The sequence below is a fragment of the Chrysemys picta genome, chromosome 10 (genome assembly GCF_011386835.1).
Source record: "Chrysemys picta bellii isolate R12L10 chromosome 10, ASM1138683v2, whole genome shotgun sequence".
Classification (NCBI taxonomy): Eukaryota; Metazoa; Chordata; order Testudines; family Emydidae; genus Chrysemys; species Chrysemys picta.
The window spans coordinates 70199934-70218620 of NC_088800.1; the positions used below are offsets into that span (position 1 = coordinate 70199934).

The 18687-nt window shown below is 44.2% G+C and overlaps 1 long non-coding RNA gene across 1 annotated transcript in view; it reads left to right on the forward strand.

Annotated features, from left to right (window-relative positions):
* The first annotated feature begins 8213 nt into the window (after positions 1–8213).
* The window catches only part of LOC135973820 (uncharacterized), a 32698-nt gene continuing 22224 nt past the window's right edge, over positions 8214–18687 (forward strand). Inside the window, exon 1 of the long non-coding RNA XR_010590849.1 lies at positions 8214–8807. This is a non-coding gene — a long non-coding RNA (uncharacterized LOC135973820). The remainder of the gene's footprint in view (positions 8808–18687) is intronic.

The window sequence follows — 18687 nt, forward strand, 5'->3', positions numbered from 1 at the left end:
CCTCTCTGGCTTTGTGGTAGGCTTGCCGTAGCTCCTTAATTTTCACGCGGCACTGTTGTGCGTCCCTGTTATGGCCTCTGTCCTTCATGCCCTTTGAGACTTTTTCTAATGTTCTGGCATTTCGTTTACTGCTACGGAGTTCTGCTAGCACTGATTCGTCTCCCCATATGGCGAGCAGATCCCGTACCTCCCGTTCGGTCCATGCTGGAGCTCTTTTGTGATCCTGGGACTCCCTCAAGGTTACCTGTGCTGATGAGCTGTGCGTGGTCACCTGTGCTCTCCACGCTGGACAAACAGGAAATGAAATTCAAAAGTTCGTGGGGCTTTTCCTGTCTACCTGGTCAGTGCATCTGAGTTGAGAGCACTGTCCAGAGCGGTTACAATGAAGCACTCTGGGAAAGCTCCCAGAGGCCAATACCGTCGAAACTACCCCAAATCCGACCCGGAGAGGCCGATTTCAGCGCTAATCCCCTTGTCAGAGGTGGAGTAAAGAAATTGGTTTAAAGGGCCCTTTAAGTCGAAAAAAAGGGCTTCGTCGTGTGGACGTGTCCAGGCTTAATTAGATTTAATGCTGCTAAATTCGACCTAAACTCGTAGTATAGGCCAGGCCTAAGGGCCTTAAAGCCATCATCTAACTCATACTTTAATATCAACCTCCTACTAAAACCAAGTCCTCTATCTGTTTAATAGATTTTTTTATTTTAGAATAGTGCCCTTCACCATTGTATCTGAGTGCATTGGGAGAGATACAAAATTACTGTGTAGAAGTAAGACTGGACATGAGATTTCCAATGGGTCTCATGTGATGTTGTTTTAAACTGGAGGAAAAAGCTAGGCTGTGGAAGATGCTACAGTCTCGAAATAAACTGCAGTGAATTACTATTGGTAGTTACATATGTACCGTTGATATATACTTGGTTTTTATTACCACTTGTATTTCAGCTCATAACAGCACAAAAGTGTTCTTGTAATGAATAGGATTACAGTAAAGCTGATTGCTCTTTAACTGTTAAAATGTTCTATACAGTGGCAATGAAATGTATTTTGATTGCAAAGAGCTGATAGGACAATAATTTCATAAGGGATTCTCCTGCATTATTTTAGATATGAAGGGGATGATGTGGGTACTTAACTCTTAGTGTTCTTTGCGAGTCTCATTAGCAGTTGGTCAAGTGGAATTACAGAATCGTATAGAGACAGGGATGAAAGGAACTATATGTTGGCTATATACTGTATACATAGAGTAACAGCTATATTACAACTTGCTCAGTCCCAGGTATTGATTGTGAAATGGCTTGTTTTCCTGAACTCACCCTTTGCGTGAACAGTTCAATCTGAAGCACAGGAAATGTTTTGTGAGCTAACTAGGAGTTTCTTTGTTAATGTCATCCAAGGCACAAACTGAATATAAAGTCAGAGTGTTTAAGGCCAAAAGGGACCACCAGATCATCCCGTATAGCACAGCACCACCGCACGAAATCCAACAATCAAAATGAGACCCAAGTATTGCAGCCCACTGGAGACTAGACTATTGTGTGTGTGTAGCGGGGTGGTCACCCACTCCTGCCTTAAAAGGCTTAAAACAGCCCGGGGAGAGGGCTTTGGCAGGGAAGGAAAAGCAGGGCTGATTGGGGAAAGCAGCCTCAGCTGGGGGCCATGCCCCAATCAGGCTGAGGCTGGCTTAATGAGGGCCCAACTGGCCCTTATAAGAGGTCTGGGGCCAGAAGCCAGGGACAGACTCTCTTCTAGCTGCAGGTAGCTGAGAGGGAGGGACCTGGAGTGGAGCAGGGCTGAGGAAAGGCCAAGGGAGCTGGGGAGCTCCGGCTGGAAACCTCCCAGGCTGAGGCCTAGCGGAAGGACAATTAGGTACTGGAGTTGCAGGGGGCAGCCCACGGGTAGGTAGAGGCAGCAGGTCCAACCCCCCCTTGCCTATGATGAGGCGCTTTTACACTGCAGTCTGCCCCAGTGAGCGGGGGCTAGATGGTGACTGAGGCAAGGTGGGGATAAAGGGTTGGGGGTTCCCCTGGGTGGCGAGACCCTGAGACTGCGGGGGTATTGCTAGGGGGCAGCACCCCAAAGACAAGGGGCACTGGGTCCTGGGAGGGACATGGGGGCCAGCGGCAGTGGGACACCGGCCTGCAGAGGGCGCTCCGGGGGCTGGAAATGCTAATTCCCTGAGACGACCAGTAGGAGGCGCTGCAGCAGTGAGTCATCACCCTGCCACAGTGTGCCACAGGCTGAGAATAGGAGGGATCAAGGTGCAACAGTGCCTGAGGCCCCTGCAATGGCAGGGAAATGATGACATGAGGGATACCCAAACAATCCTCGCAAGTGATTTGCATCTCCAAGGTCACTGGCAATCTGCCCTGGTGGAAAATTCCTTCTGGGCCCCATATATGGGGATCAATATGTCCCTGTTGGTTCCCTAGGGCAAATCCTATATGGGCCCCCTTGACTTAAATTGGAGAAGGAAAACCTCCCTAAAGAGAAAAAACAGGCTAAGGGAGCCAGTGTGTTTGCCCATGTCCATCTCTCTCTCTCATTCATTCATTCATTCATTCATTCATTCATTTTATATATATATATATATATAATAGTTAAACTGTAGGTAGAGAGGAAACTGTGGTATGATGGGCAGGTCCGGCTCCGGTGTTTTTGCCGCCCCAAGCGGCGAAAAAAAGAAAAGAAAAAAGAAAAAAAGCAGCGATCGGCGGCACTTCGGCGGCAGCTCTACCGCACCGCTTCATTCTTTGGCGGCAATTCGGCGGCAGGTCCTTCCCTCCGAGAGGGACTGAGGGACCCGCCGCCGAAGAGCCTGATGTGCCGTCCCTTTCCATTGGCTGCCCCAAGCACCTGCTTGCTGTGCTGGTGCCTGGAGCCGGCCCTGATAATGGGCCTTGGGATACTGAGCATAAGTCTCATTAAAGAGATCAAGTTTGGGCCTTTTACAGAGAATAAGGACTTACATGGATCAGAACAGGGACCTGGAAGAGAGGCAGTGGACTTCTCTTCTCAGAAATCAATGGTGGCTCTTAACTCTGGCATTCTGCTCTTCCTACAGAGGGCAAATGGGTTCTCTGTCCATGACTGGGTCTCCTAGGTGCTACTGCACTAACAATTATATCAATAGGAGAGCTCCAAGTGTCAGGAGAACAGAATTCCAGAGGCGAGTAACACCATGTGGCTCTGTGAGGAGGCCTTTAAGTTGAGGGAGTGTATGTCCTGTCTACTTTCTTCATATTTCATTGAAAGAAATGATCACATCATGATTGGTCACTTTGGCTTGAACCTAAGAGCCTTCCGTTATCCCAAAACACACTGATGTTTTTGGCCTGTGGACACATTGGATCTGAGGGAGGGACTGGCTTAAGGCCTCTTGGAGATTTGTAATGTTTTGTAAATCTGCCCCGTGTTGCCTTTTCTAGGGAAGAAAAGCTGCCTGTTTTCCACGTCTCAGCTGGTATTCGATGTTGCTTTGTACATACAGTGGGCCTGAATGCACACCTGGCCTCAGGTTCATTTGCTGGCTAATTGAGATGGGGGCACCTAACATTTTTAAGTGTATTTGGACTTGGAAACTAAACATAGCCCTATCAACAAGCCATGACAAACAAGCTAATAAAGAGCAGTGTTAGTGATGGGAACACAGAATAGAGCAGGCAGCTGGAAAAGATCAGGTTGGTTAATGTACAAATATCAAAACAGCCAAGATCTTGGCTTTGTGACTGCTCATGTTTGAGAGGGGTGAGGTGAGGAGGATCTGTGCATGACTTGGTACTTGCAGAAGCATTCTGCCTGAGGCAGGAGCATGCCTCTGCAGGGTTGTGTGCACTTCAGAGTTAACTTGGGTGATCGATACCCAGCTCTGAGCTCCCGGGTTAGCCTACCCTAGGTGTGAGCAGCCACAGTGCAAAGCCATACCCCAGTTACTGTGTTCTCACTCGGGCTGCATTCACCTCTCTGTGTTGCTAGGACTTCTGGGGACATTTCCCATGGTTCCTTGTGCTTCAATAAGCTGAGCTGCAATCTGATTCTTTCCCAGTGTATTCTGGGAGAACTTGTGTCCTTTTGGGCAGGTGGTGAATTGTGGGAAGGCATTGGAGGACTATCAGCACTTTAGTGAGTTAGCCTGAATTCTCACTGCAAAGTTGGTGGATTTCAGCCTGAGTGCAACCTTACCTGGGCTCTAACTTATCACCCCAGGCGGGCCAGCTAGCCTGGTTGAAAGCACCACTAACCTTGGGTGAGTGTTGTGGGTGGATATAAGGAGGGTTAGAAGTAAAACCTGAGTAAGGTTCTGGGTTAATTCTGCAGTGGAGACATCCCTGGGAGAGTTTGGGGAGCATGGGTCTGAGAGTTGGCCCACCCAGGCCAGGTCTGTTGACTAGTGGAGACAGGGCACTGCCTTGTTTGGGGAATCTAGCAGTGCCACCCCTAGAATCCCTGTATTCTTACCCTTACCTAATCTTTGTGCTTCTATAATGTATCTTTATCCTTCTGTGCAAAGGCAGAGGGTGGTAGCTCTTGGGATGGGATCTCTGAAGAGACTTAGGAGTTAGTCGCTGACACACTCAGCATTACAACTCTAAGGTATCTAGAAAAATCACAGGAACAATTACTGCAATCCACAAAGCTTTGTTAGGTGCCCGGGCCCTCTAGACAGTGAATGGGGAGAAATAGGCCAGAATGCTAGGCGAGGAGCTGCCTATGCTAGCCAGTGGAAGATGCCGAGGAGAGGCGTGTGTGCTAACCCCTGCCCCTCTCTCTGAGGTAGGGGCCTAAATCTGGGTTTCAGGGGGAGGTCTAGCTCTGCTTAGCCATCCACAAATGGGAACACACCGCCTGGAGGCAGGAGGCTTATATGCCTAAGATGTTTCTTGACGCTCTCCACTCAATATGGCCGGAGGAGGTTATGCCCACCTTATAACTTGGAGCCCAATGGTTTGAGCACTCACTTGGGATGTGGCAGAACCAACATCCAGTCCCGCTGTTCCAGTCACTCTTTCGTTATTTATTCACCGAGACACAGCTTCAACTGGAGAGACTGAGGGAGCCCTACATCAGACTATACCACAGCCTGGGGTGGGAGACCCCTCCTCAAAGTCTTTCTTCCCCCCTGGCAGAGGGGGGAACTGAGCTTGGGTGTCCCACATCTCAGGCAATGAACTAACCACTGGAAGGACAGTTATAGCGTGGGCACCTCCACCACCTTCTCCGCTGGCTGGATTTTGAATGGGACCCAATCCGGTAGTTGGCTTCTGAGTGAGCCTACCAGAATGAGCCCTGCACAGATTTAGGGGCTTGAACACCTGTCTTTCCCCAGTTCGTGAATCACTCTAGGGCTTCGGCAGGAGATAGGAGTCCAGGCTCCTAGAGGGAGGCAGCAGTGTGCATGCTCAGAGGCAGAAACTTGAGCTGCTAGGGAAATTTTACTCTGAAAACTTAGGTGCCAAGTAAGTTTAGGCACTTACAGCGGTTGGCAAGAGTTTTGCGGATTACACTGGCACCAAAACTGGGACTTAAGTACCTCAGTTTGGCACCTAAGTTCACCTTGTGCCTTTCCCCCTCCCTCTCCGTGTAAAGCAGAGCACACTCCAGCCCTCAGATGCTTTTGCGCCATGTGCATTTGTATTCGTTTCTACCGAACAGCATTTCCAGTGTTACTCAGTAGCCCTGGCCTCATATTTGTCATCAGCTGCTAAGTGTCTTCCAACTGTGGGGGAGCTGGTACCTCTCTCCTCATGTTGTTCAACAAAAGTAGCTCAGCTCCTGACAATGCATTTGACTTCAAAGCTCTTGTGATCTATTTGTGACAGACATACGTTAGATTAGAAATCCATTTGTCAGTCAGAGCTAATAATGGTGCTCTCTGCATCAAGCATTATCTCTATCAGGAGCTGTTATATTATGAATATGCATGTGTGTGAGAGAGAGCAAGTTTTGTACAACATATTTACATTAGATGGGCTCAGCCAAGGACTTAATGTCCTAAATTAGAGTGTGCCTCATAAACTCCAAGCTCTGTGGCAGCACAGACATCTTGCTCCCAAATACACCAGATTCTCAGCTGGTGTAAATCAGTGTAGCTCCTTTCTACACCTGTTTACACCCGCTGAGGATCTGACCCCACACTATCATTTTTTATTAGAATAAATGTTAAGGCACCAGAATAGTTTTGAAAGGATTTTCTTTTTCAATCCTATATTAAAAATAAAAAAGCAGAAGAGTTTTTTGGAAGTACCTCTGCAAGCAGGTGGGAGACTGTAAAGCGCGGTTCAAAGGAGATCACAGATGAGCAATGCCTACCAATAGTTAAATTAAATTCCCTGCTAAAGAGGAAGCACAGGGAGATGTAAGTTGTGTTTACTCCCTACACTACCCAGGATAACAGTTGGACTGGGACAGAGGAATACAGGGAGATCTCCCTAGAGACCCCCTACCCCACAGCTTCAATGTGCAATTATGAATTATTATTATTATTTTATTTATTTTTGTTACCATAGTGTGTAAGAGTCCTAATCATGGACCATCACCCCATTGTGCTAGGCACTGTACGAACACCGAACAAAAATTATGACCCATTTTACTGATTCCCTAATACTAAATATTTTAAATTGGTTTTTATGCAGTTTTGAATCAGCCACCTTAAGTACTATAACTTTTTTCCTCCAATCAATAAGCTGGATAGTTGGCCAAAAGAAGCCAAGTTTTTGTTTTACATTCTTATCTAAGGTTAGCAGGAGAAAAAAGTTAAACCAAAACAAGGTCATGACACTGCATTACTAACAGGAGACATTTAAGTTATTTTTCTTGCTATTCGTTCATTCTTTGGTGGGAGGAATCTTTGGTGGGAGGGAACTAAATTCCTAAACCAAAATGTGAAACACTTTTCATTACACCTCATTGGATATTATTCTTCCCTAACGTTAGCCTTTAGCTTAATCAGTAGTGACTCATGCTTTTAGATCCATTGATAATAGGCTGGGTCCCTGCTAACGACACATCTGAGGCATGTGGTCACACATTGTATTACAGTAGATGTAGGCACCCATTAACCATTTCTATTAGACCATCCCCACCACTGTCCATAAAAGACCCCTCCCTCTACTCTCCTGTTCCTGAAAGTACCCCCATTCCATGCTATTGTGATCTTGAATCTTGGGATAGAAGCCTAAAAAGCCACTCAATGCAGCATTGCACTGAAGACCTATTAAAGGATAGCTATGCCCATTTTGCTCATTGCAGAAAGCTGATAGTTCAAATGGTAAAAAAGCACTAATCTTCATGAATGAGCTTTTGAAGTATATCTGCAGCGGCAGCCATCTTGCCGAAAAAAGAGATGGCATTTATGTTGGACAACATGAGATTTCTGCATACAATAGAGGACTGTAAAGCAGTTTCCCTTCTGCTCTGACACAGGTTCAACAATCAGAAAAAAAATCTTTTAGTAACAGGCTAAATTTGACCTTAAGAAATTCACTGACCTCAATAAATGTACAGTTGCTTCCCTTTAAAATGTGACTGTTTTGCTGAGGCATATCAATATGGTTACCTCAGTATTTCAAATATTTCCTCTATTTTTTGTAGTGTTCATACAGTGATCATTGGTTACGACTGATGCCTGCATCCATAAGAAATGAGACACCTATCCTTTGCCTTTTCAAAGCTTCTTGACAGCTTTTAAATACATACCTATAAAAAAGACCACTTGTAACCTACCCCACTTGAGCCATTAATCAGCCCATCCACACCAACAGTAACTCAACAGTGAACCACATGAAAAATCTTTAAAAATCACCCACAAAAGCCCTCCCATTCCTTCACCACTAAGGCAAACAAATGGGCCTTGCAGCAAGGAATGTAGAACTGGATTGAAGATGAAAAAATAAAAATGACCTTCTAATTAAAGCAAAAATTAAAAAGCTGTAGGCTACTTTGAACAAAATGTTACCATGTTTTGCAACAGTGACCTTAACTTTTGCCTTGAGGTTAATGCAATGAATAGTAGCTCCAGTCATTTATAGTCGTCATCTTCCATGCAACTGCCCTCAAAGTCAGTCAGTCTGAATGTTAAGCTTGGAAAATATTGGTTCCTGTTTTCAGGTCGGTTTGAGTTTTCTCCATGAGATGTTAACTCCTTTTCTTTAGTCTATTCCAAGTCTTTATCAACTGCATTCTTCACAAAGTTCACGTCCAGTCTCAACTCTCTCATTTCAAGGAACTTGTGACTCCTTATCGAGGGAAGGAACAGTATTTTAATTTCACGGGTGCTGACATAGAATCCGAACTTGTGTAATTGCCCAGTGCTACAGAAGAGGTGAAGCTGAGATTAGAATTCAGGAGTTCCTGTCTCCCAGTTATGTTCTCAGGACATGCTTCTCTTCATCAATCTTTTGAGATAAATTTGTGCATTCAAGGATGTTTGACACAAACAACTATTTCTAAACATATTCAAACACCCTTCCATAGTCCAACAGAGAAATAAGCTTGTGTGCTGAGACGACTGCCCATCATGCTGATCAGCATTGTCTCGTTTCCTTGTGCTCCCATGTCTGTGCCCCTTGGTGTCTCTAAGCCAGAGAGCTGGAACATGCTGAAGGCAGGGGAGCACGGAGGAGCTTACCCACTGACTTTTCTCCAGGGCCAGAGAAGTAGGGCCCGGGGGAATGGGGGATCTTGCTTCCCTGGCAAAGATGCTCCAAGCAGAGAGGCTGGGACGTTCCCGCAAGGAACAGAGGAGTTTTACTCTATTTGGAAGGGCTGAGGTGGCTGTCCAGGACCAGAGGAAGACAGACGGATGAGTCCAGGTATGGTGAAGGCACAAGGATGCGCTATGTGGGGCATCATCAAATGAAGTATTGGGTGACCTTAATGACTGATTGCACTGGGGGTGATGAATGGATTTTGTTTGGACTTTTGTTATGGACTATTTTTCATGAGGTTTTAATAAGAAACCAGCCCAAAGAGGGGTATTACTGAGAGAAGAGCCTGAAGTGAAGTTATTGAGTTACCTAAGAGGGAAAACAGAGGCAGAGTGTGCATGGCTTGCCGCAGGGGGTGCACTCCAGGCAGGGCTGCTATTTGGTTTCTATACAATTCTATTAACATTACGTCAGTGAAACAGTGATCAACACAGCTCTTAGTATGGACATTAAAGGTACTTTAATGTTTCCTAACCTTCAGCTCATTCCATCACTGCCATGCTAGTTTTGTAGCAGAGTGTCTACTATGAGCAAGCAATCTTCCTCCATGTAGAGATGTGCAGCTGAAATTCTCATGCACTTACCAAGAGCTAAGGCAAATTGCATCGTGAATAGACAGTCAAAGAGTAAATCGCACTGCATGAAAGGACATGAGGGCAAACTGCACTGCAAACACACTGGAAGAAACCAGAACATCACAGTCTTGGTGAGGGGGTAGCAAAAACACACAGTGCAAATGCATGCAGTCAAGAAAGTGGGACGTATTCCATGAGGCAAAGTAAGAGGTAATAAGCTGCACCTTACAGTGAGTTGAAGTAGCAGCTGTGCAGCTGATGTATGACTCTTGGGGGGGGGGGGGTGTCCTGATTTTCCAAGGCAAAATGCCTTCCCTTGCGACCCCTCCCCTCCCTCGACCGCACCTTGCTCTGGACTTCACGTTACAATCCGAATCTAGCATGACTGACTTGTGCAAAGCCACAGAACAAGTAATGATAGAGTAAGGATTCAAACCTAATAGTTCCTATGTCCCTGTTCCGTGCTCTATCCACTAGATGACAACAGCCATTCTCCAGGGACACTGAAAAAGTTGGGCAATTACACCAAAGGCTTATTTGTGTTGATGGAAAGAATAAAAGCTCATTTTTAAAAAAGTCAGAAAACATTAAGAAACCAATTGAGAAGACTTGGGGTAGTTCTTGTAGTTATATTTTTAGCTGTGAAATTTATGTTTGAGGGGAAGGTCAGAGGATTTTTTTCCTGTTTTTATTATGTGTTAGTTTCTGTGAGAAATGTACACCTTCCAGCAACTCATAGAAAACTCCAAGATAATGAAGACTTCCATTCCTGATAAAGCATCTCCAGGAGAATGAATTATCCTTAAATTCTTCTCTTCTAAGTTCATATTTATATGAAACTAAAGAAACCGAGCAACTTGAGAAATCATACATCCCCTAAAAATTATGACCCATAAAATATTATGTCCCTGAGGTGAAAGTGAGATCATTTTTAGTGGTAAGATAAGGAAGCTACACATCTTTTTTCTACCTGCCCACAATTGTTTTTGTAATAAATTAGCCTGCTGTGATATTTTTTTTTTCTCAAGCATGGTGGGGTTTCTTCCTGAGAAATCTTATCTGGCACAGGAAAACAAACAATGGTCAGTTTTTGTTCTGCTCTTTGTTCCCATCTTGGCTGAAGTGAGCATCTTTAGTGTTTCATGTTTCCTGGTATTACCAGTGACAGGACAAAAAGTTTTTGCCTTTGGGATTACCACCTGGCCTAAAACGGATATTCTGGGTTTAATCTCATCCCTCCTTGCTAAATGGCAGTTTGTAAAGGCCCCCCTCTGTAACCAATGGATGTCTGGAAGGTCCCTCTGTATCTTTAAGCGAATATGCTAAGCCCGGTGGCATTATCTGCAAAATTCTCAAAATGGCCTGTGGGGAATTAGCTCCACAATTCCCGCTGATGAAGAATGATGTTAAATCCTGTCAATAGGCAGCAGGTTTAAAACAAACAAAAGGAAGTATTTCTTCACACAACACAGAGTCAACCTGTGGAACTTTTTGCCAGAGGATGTTGTGAAGACCAAGACGTTCAAAAAAGAAGTAGATAAATTCATGGAGGATAGGTCCATCAATGGTTATTAGCCAGGATGAGCAGACATAGTGTCCCTAGCCTCCGTTTTCCAGAAGCTGGGAGTGGATGACAGGAGATGGATCACTTGATGATTACCTGTTCTGGTCATTCCCTCTGCGGCACCTGTCATTGGCCACTGTCAGAAGACAGGATACTGGGCTAGATGGACCTTTTGGTCTGACCCAGTATGGTTGTGCTTATGTTCACTGTGAAAAGACTGAGAACACAGCAGAGAATGTGTTCATCCCCATACTGTTTGTGTCCTCTCCTCCACTGGCTGGAGTCAGGCACTAAAAGCTTTCTGTAACACTTGCAGAGTTTCTGCTAGACCTAGGTATGTGCCTCTTGACTGGATCTTGAGAAGGTCACTTGCACAGGGCGCCTGTGTTTCGGCACTGCCTTCCTCCCTCAGGCTTCTGCATGGGCAGGCCCGTCAAGAGACATTTGGGGTCCTGGTATGTCATGTTTGCCGGGGCCCCGCCTCCTCCCATTTCATTTTATTTACACAGATATTTTGGGGTCCCCCCCTGAACTTGGGACCCTGGTACAATTGACCCCTCTTTCCCCTCCTCCCCCCACCAGCCCTGGAGCAAAGCTTCCCTGCTGCTATGGCAACACTGCTCTGATAGAGACTACTCCTGTGTGTTCCCCATCCAGATGCCCCCTCTGGGAGTTCATGTGCAGGAGAGGAAAGCCAGGAAGTTAATGCTGGGCAAAATCAACATTAACTTACCCACCAATGTCATGCAGGGTGAATGGGAGGACAAAGTTAGGAAGTGTGGATGGCCCCCAACTTCTCTGTCTCCTCCTGTTCTTGATCTTTAGGCTCCCACATGGTGTGGCCTGGACTCTGTGGCACAGAAGAGCATGTGCAGTATTTTGTGACTGATGCTACGGAAGCTGAAATACCCACTTTCCATCTCTGTCCCAGCCATGATTCACAGAATCCCAGCCCTCTCCATGCATGGGGGCAGAGTGATGAATATGACCCTCTAGGTATCAGGTAGTGGGTTCAGAAATTACTTTAACCTTTGCTGTAAAATCAGTCAGAATCTGTCATAGAAACAGAGGGGGGGAAAACAGGGAGCTATTGCTTATTCTCCATTTGATTACAGACTAAAAGAGAATATCTGGCCATTTAATTCAGATCAACATCTTAACCAGCTCTTTGGAGCAGGGACTGTCACTTATTATGTGTCCGTAAAGCACTGAGCACAATCAGGCCACATGGATTGGAACTACAGTATAAATGCTGAATAATAAAGGCTCGCAATAGGCAGATATTTTTCAAATTTCAAATGGATAAATGACTGTGTGAGCAATCAGAACAACTAGATACTGAACTGTGAGACTGGCTCCTGCAGATCTGCAAATGCATCACAAAATGTCTCTATCAGGACACAGGCAAGGCAGTGGAGTGGCACTCTATAAACACAGATTATGGCCCTATCGTGTTTGATTTGCTGCGATCTTTCAACAAAAGGTCTTTAATATTGATCTGCTGTAGCTGGATTTTGACTAGCTTTATATATGTAGAAAGTATTGGAAAATATCTTCCCCAGCATTGATCAGAAGAATGAAATTTTGGAAGCACTAAACCTGAACAATGATTGCATTTTTCCTCCCCTCTTTTTTTTTTTCTTGTGTACAACAAAAGTGCAATTCTTCCTTTATATTTGCAGAAGTCCTATTTCTGTTTCAATCTTCTGCCACAGACCCCAGTACATATTGTGGAGCAAGTATAGCTATCTGCTTGCCTGAAGAATTTTTAAAGTTGATTAATTCAAGTTTCGGGTGCAATGTGGTTTCACTGTTATAGTGCTTTCTTCTACACCAAGAATTTTTTTTCCATGTGCAGGGAGCCTCAGCTGGCAGATAGTGGGTAGCTGGAGGCTGAAGTGGGTATGAGCCAAAGCAGAATATTGTAAATATCGGGCACTACAAAGCCAGATTCAGTTAGTATATTGTACATGGGAAGTGAAGAGAAGAAAAGATATTTAAAAAGCTTAAATATTTAATCATGGACTTTGCCCTTTTTTGTTCTTCATTTACATTAGAAAGTAGTGTTCTCTTTTAGATGACAAAAAAGGCATATTGCTTATCTTCTTCCTGCGAATATTTAGGATGCCAGACACTATCTTCCGCCTTGCTTCCCTCCAGTAGCCTGATTCATATTGGATGCCAGAGGTCAGTGAGTATATATGATCTAAGTATAGTGCCGCAATTCATGGCTGGATCCCTACTTTACTTACTAAATTATGGAGCCAATTAGATACCTGAGCAGTAAAGGGACATAGGAGCACAAGAGCAAACCCTCAGCTCTACGTAACCATTTATGTTTCAGTCTTTCAGGCTCCTTCCAGGCTCTTTCCTCCCAACTCCCCCAATTCATAAACTTCATTTCATTTTTCAAACATGCTATAATTTCACCATTAATTTCCCCATGCAACTAGCTGCAAGTAGAATAAAAGCTCACAGACCAGAAGGAGTGTGTGTACTAATATGGGCTAAGTCAATGTTTTGCGGTGTGACCTTGGGCAAAACACTTGTTTTCCCTTTAAGGAGGTCGTCCCCTGAAAAGCAGCTGAGACTTTGTTTAAACAGAACGTAGACATAACTCATGTGGCATGGTGATGAGTCTGGCTAAAGTTGGGAAGCATCAGCATGCTTTGTCAGAGAGGAAAAGCCAGGCAAATCCCAGTGAAGATTGGCAATAGGTGGAATGCCAGCACATAGAGCACCAGTTATTACTAGAAGAAATTATATCGTAGAAGAGAAAGGGGAAAGGAATGAGAAGATACCAGTGGTGACCAGGATGTAGGGGTCAGAAGTAAAATAATAGCAAAGGGAAAAGGGCCTGATCTTTTTACCAATGAAGTCAACCTCCCATTGAATTCAATGGCTGCAGGGCTGGGCCCAGAGAGCTTTCAGGCCATCTTTCTACATAACACATGGACCCTAGGGAAAAATCCACTATTCCAGTATGTGCCCGGCAGGTAGAATTTACCTACTGCGGCATTCAAGATAAACTCAAGTTTTGGCTGGGTCACACAGTGGTAAAGGCTGCCACACATGATTTCCTACCTTCAGCTGGGCTCTTACAGTGATGTGCTCAGATATCACAGAGCACACTATAAATACATACAACAGTATGGAAAAAATCCTTTCTACAGTGGAAGGCCTTTCTGCGAATGCTAGATGTCCTTCTTTGGGATGAGCCGTCCCAGAACTTAAGATCAACGAAATATTTAAGGATTGTCTTAAAAATAGCCCACCGAAATGTCTAATGGAGTTTCTAAGACACTAGAGTTCTCCCCAGGGAAGTGTGGCCCCAGTGGTGTTTGGACACAGGAAGACACATTTCTGACTCTTTACTATGTGATCAAGCCACTGCTCACTAAGGCTGGAATTTCCAAGGGGCCCCAGAGAGTTAAGTCCCCGAATTCTATTGAATGCAAAATGGTCTTGTGCCCCTAACTCCCTTCGTCTCCTTTGAAAATCCCAGGCTGATGCTTCAGAGTCACATCATTCCCTCCACATGCTTCACCAGGCTCAGTCACAGAATTGTTCAAGTGAGCAACATGGAACCCCTACTACTCCATGAACAGGGGTCAGCTTGAATGCTCTCCTTGTTTTTTTTTTAGTGCTACAAACATGTTGTTAATTGCAAAACTGATACAGCTCAGCGTGCTAATGGAAGATTATTCTAGCTTTACAGTGTCGCTGTGTTTGATGAAATTATCTTCAGGAGCAAATGCATCAATTTATTTTCGCTAACATCTGTTTACACTAAAGTTCAAGTATAAAATGGAGCTGTGTATCCACCATCTAGAATAACTGGAATACTTGCAGCTTTTTCTCCTTCCAAAGGCAGAAGTTCTTTCACAGCTGCTGGCTGCAGGTAACCTATTAACCACATCAGTGGCTTCACAGAAGGCTTGTTGAAGAGCAAGAGCCAGCGGACAGCAGTCACCATCTCTGGTCAAAAGGGAAGTCTGCTTCCTATCTTAGGCTCAGCTGTCACTTCTGGAAGTGCAACATAGGGGAAGCTAAAACTCATGTTGTACAGATAGGAAATGATCAACTCTTTAGTTTCTCAGTCTCCCGAGTCCATCTTCCTTCCACCACCTTGCCCTCACTGGGAACAATATTGCTTAGGCATTCACTACTGATTAAGGTGAGTAATGTAGCTCCTTAAACAAATCCATCCATTTCTGGGATCAAATCCGGTGTTACACAAACCCAGAAATCAGAGAGCAGCAAAACTATTGTATTGCTGTTGCTAGGGATTTGTTTAATCTGTAATGTGTCATGTAAACTGCCACAAGTATTTCTAGTACACAGAAAGAGCAGGTACAGGGCCTTACTAACACTGCATAATGCAGAAAGACCCCCTGATTACAGAATCCAGTATGTAGCCCTTTGACCCAGAGGAGAAAAGTTCAAGTGTCACAGTATTCAAAGTCCAACTTCATTTCATCCATCTGGGACTTGCCTCTTGAGAAGAACTAGAGTGTATGGCTTTTGGGAGTGAGGGCTAAATGGAGATTAGGAACTAAGAACTGAGATTAAATTCAATTCTCAGGCCCCAGATAGCACAAAACAGCCAGAAAACCCGAAGAAAACCACCCAAAGAGAGGCGACAAGGATACTTTCTGACCCAGGGGAATCCTATGGAGATGTAGATAGTTCTACGCCACCTGCTCCACCCCTCTCCTCTACATAGGGATTTGGGAGAGCGGGGAAAGATCCAAGTTGGGCCGGGCAGCGCTCTCACTATGATCCTGAGCTAGCACAGTGCTCCCTATGGGACAGTTGCTGGTGGTACAACTTAGAGCAGCCTATAATGACACCCTGGCCATTCCAGGATCTAAGAGTGACCTTTCTCCTCCCACGCTCTTCAGCTGAGCCAAAGGTACCTGAGAATCTTTGTAGTAATAATCTGAGGGAGTAGTAAGGAGCCAGCGAGGATGAGGAGTGAGCACTCTAGACTCATTGCTACTTTGTCAAGTGATCCTGGGACTCTATTTGCTCCTTCCTTAAATGAGGATAATTATACTTATGGCTTGGCCTTGGATTGAGTGTACCCTAGAAGTGCAAAGTACTACTGCTTTTATTTCCATATGTTCAAAGCAGGGAAGCACTCAGGCCTCAAAGTTCAGGGTGTCTGAGTCAATCAATTACATAGTTAAAGAATAGTCACAAAGTTCAGAATCACAGATAGATCCGGTTCACAGCTCAGGTTTGTATCAGCCCATCTGTGGTCCGAATGCTGAAGATTTTCTGTTTCTTCCATATTCCCCCTCTAATGATGAAGTTCCTGGGGGGCCAGGTCCTGACACCTTATTCCATGCATGGATTCAGTAGGACTAGGCTTGAAGCTTAAGGTGCTACTCAGTCAAAGTAAGGGTGTCAGAGTTTGGCTGAGGCTTTGCTTGAGCTACTGGTATGCCCAGTGTAGGTATTAGAATTGATTGGGAAGATTAGGATGGTGGTCAGCGTCACACTGTTCTTCAGAGGAGAGCAAAGATCTTTCATTTTATTCATTTTGTCCTTGAGACAGTACGGCACGCTAATGACGCACTTACTGTAGAACATGGCTTTCTCTTTTATAGTGTTCAGTCAGGGTTATAATACTGAGTAATACGGGAACCAGGAATGGAAATGATATTTTTTAATGGAGTAAAGAACCATTACAGAGATTTTTTTTAATCTTCATTTTGCACTGGCAAGATAATTTACAAACCCGGAGCTCTTCCCTTTGCCAGGTGTTTTATTTCATAATAACACTTACAAAGGAGAAAAATGCAGCTTGCATATTGCATGCTTTGGACCTACATTGCATTTGAGATTGCTCCATGATGTTACAGTACAATTGTCTCACGGATGTTGCCTGCTTTTTATTTGTGTCAGGGATGTTATTTTAAAAGCTAGCTTTTAGTTTTAACATAACTGGAATAAATATTACACTAATTGTCACTATCTCTTGTGAGTAAGCTGTCTCCTGCGACGGAAGGTTGTACATTAGTGGTGGGGTTGGTTGTTCTTGCATGCTATAAAATCGGTGTTGATATTTAAATTTACCTAGAAACCAACTGTTCCTGGCAGATTCAAGGAAGCATTCAAGTGTAGAGTTGACTAAAAATATGGAACTCTTGATTGCAGCTGCTGACATTAGCACCGATGTTGATATGTTTGCAGCAATGATAATTAGATGATATTTATATATTCAGAGGATGATATCCTCTCTTACCACAGGAGATAAATGATCAGTCCTCTGAAAGTGCACAGATAATAATGTTGGTGTTGCAGACCATATAGCCAACAAGTTGCAGCCCTGCACCATCTCTAGGCCCTGGACCAGTGAGCCTTTCCACTGAAGAAGGGAAAGAAGGGCCTTCTGGTCAAGATGCTAAACTAGGTCTCAGGAGACCTAGGTTTAATGTCAGGCTCTGCTACAGACTTCCCACGTGATGAATTGGATTTCAACTCTGTTGTCTTTTGGAGGACCATACTCCTTACCCTTAAGTACTCTTAACAAAGAAATGGTTGAGGGGTGACTTGATCAGTGTAAAAGTATCTACATGGGGAACAAAGATTTAATAATTGCTCTGCTATCTAGCAGAGAAAGGTATAGCACAATCCAGGGGCTGGAAGTCAGGCTGGACAAATTCAGACTGGAAATAAGGCATAATGTTTTAATGGTGAAAGTAATTAACCATTGGAACAGTTTACCAAGGGTTGTGGTGGGTTCTCCATCACTGACCATTTTAAAATAAAGACTGGATGTTTTTTACAAGATCTGCTCTAAGTTTTATGACCTGTGTTATACAGTAGGTCAGATGAAGTGATCACAGTGGTCACTTCTGGCCTTGGAATCTATTAACCATCCATAAAGAATTCAGTAGAAAGTTACCAATTTTCCTAATTCTAAATCACTCCTTCCGCTTTTCAAGAGGCAAAGCTACTTGTAATGAAACCTTTTGACATGTTTACAGTAGAAATGTTGTAAATTGGTGAATAAATCAATTTGGATAAAATAAGAATTGACGTGAACCTTTTTCCATCCCTAGAACTAAAGTTGATCCCAACCTTTTATGAGGTTCCAAGATGTTTGTTTAACTTTTGCTTCATGTTTGTTCTTTGTTTCCATGGGAGATGGGTCCAGATAGCCAGGGATCCAGAGCCAAACATCCTCAACTTCCATGGATGTTCTGATTCTCTCTTTTGTTTGGCTTAGGCCAGTCTTTAGCCCCAGAAGCAGATGTTTCAAATGACCGTGAGAGATGCTGGTTTTGTGGGATTTCCAGCTTGCCTGGAAGCAGAAAGCATTGGAAATTTTGCAAGAAATTTTGCTCTTGTTAGATTTACAGATCATTTTTTGAAAAACTGATGGGTTCAGATGATTTGGATAATGGTTCAAAGGCACGAGCCTAATCACATATATGGAAAAGTGCATGACACAGTCACCCCCAGCCTCAAATAAGTCTGCTGGCTTTCCATGCATTTCAAGAGCCAGTTCAGAATTGCCTTCTTCCAGTCTGTCACAGAGACATTCTCTTGCTCGATAGTGGCTTCCCTGACTCCTTCTATGTGCTTTATCCTGGCCTCCTCTGCCCTTTCATACCATCTTGTTGCTGATGATTGGAGAGCCTTCTCCTCGTTAGTTTGGACTGTTGTTTGGACTTTATCTTCCTATCTCATCCACTCTCTGTCTATTTTCAAATCTCAGTTGAAAACACTTTTTCCTCCTTTGCCTGTAATTCTTAATTTCTCTCTCTCGCTCTCTCTCCTTTTATTCATCATTTAACTCTGTAAAGTGCCTCAGGAGCCATTTATATGAAAG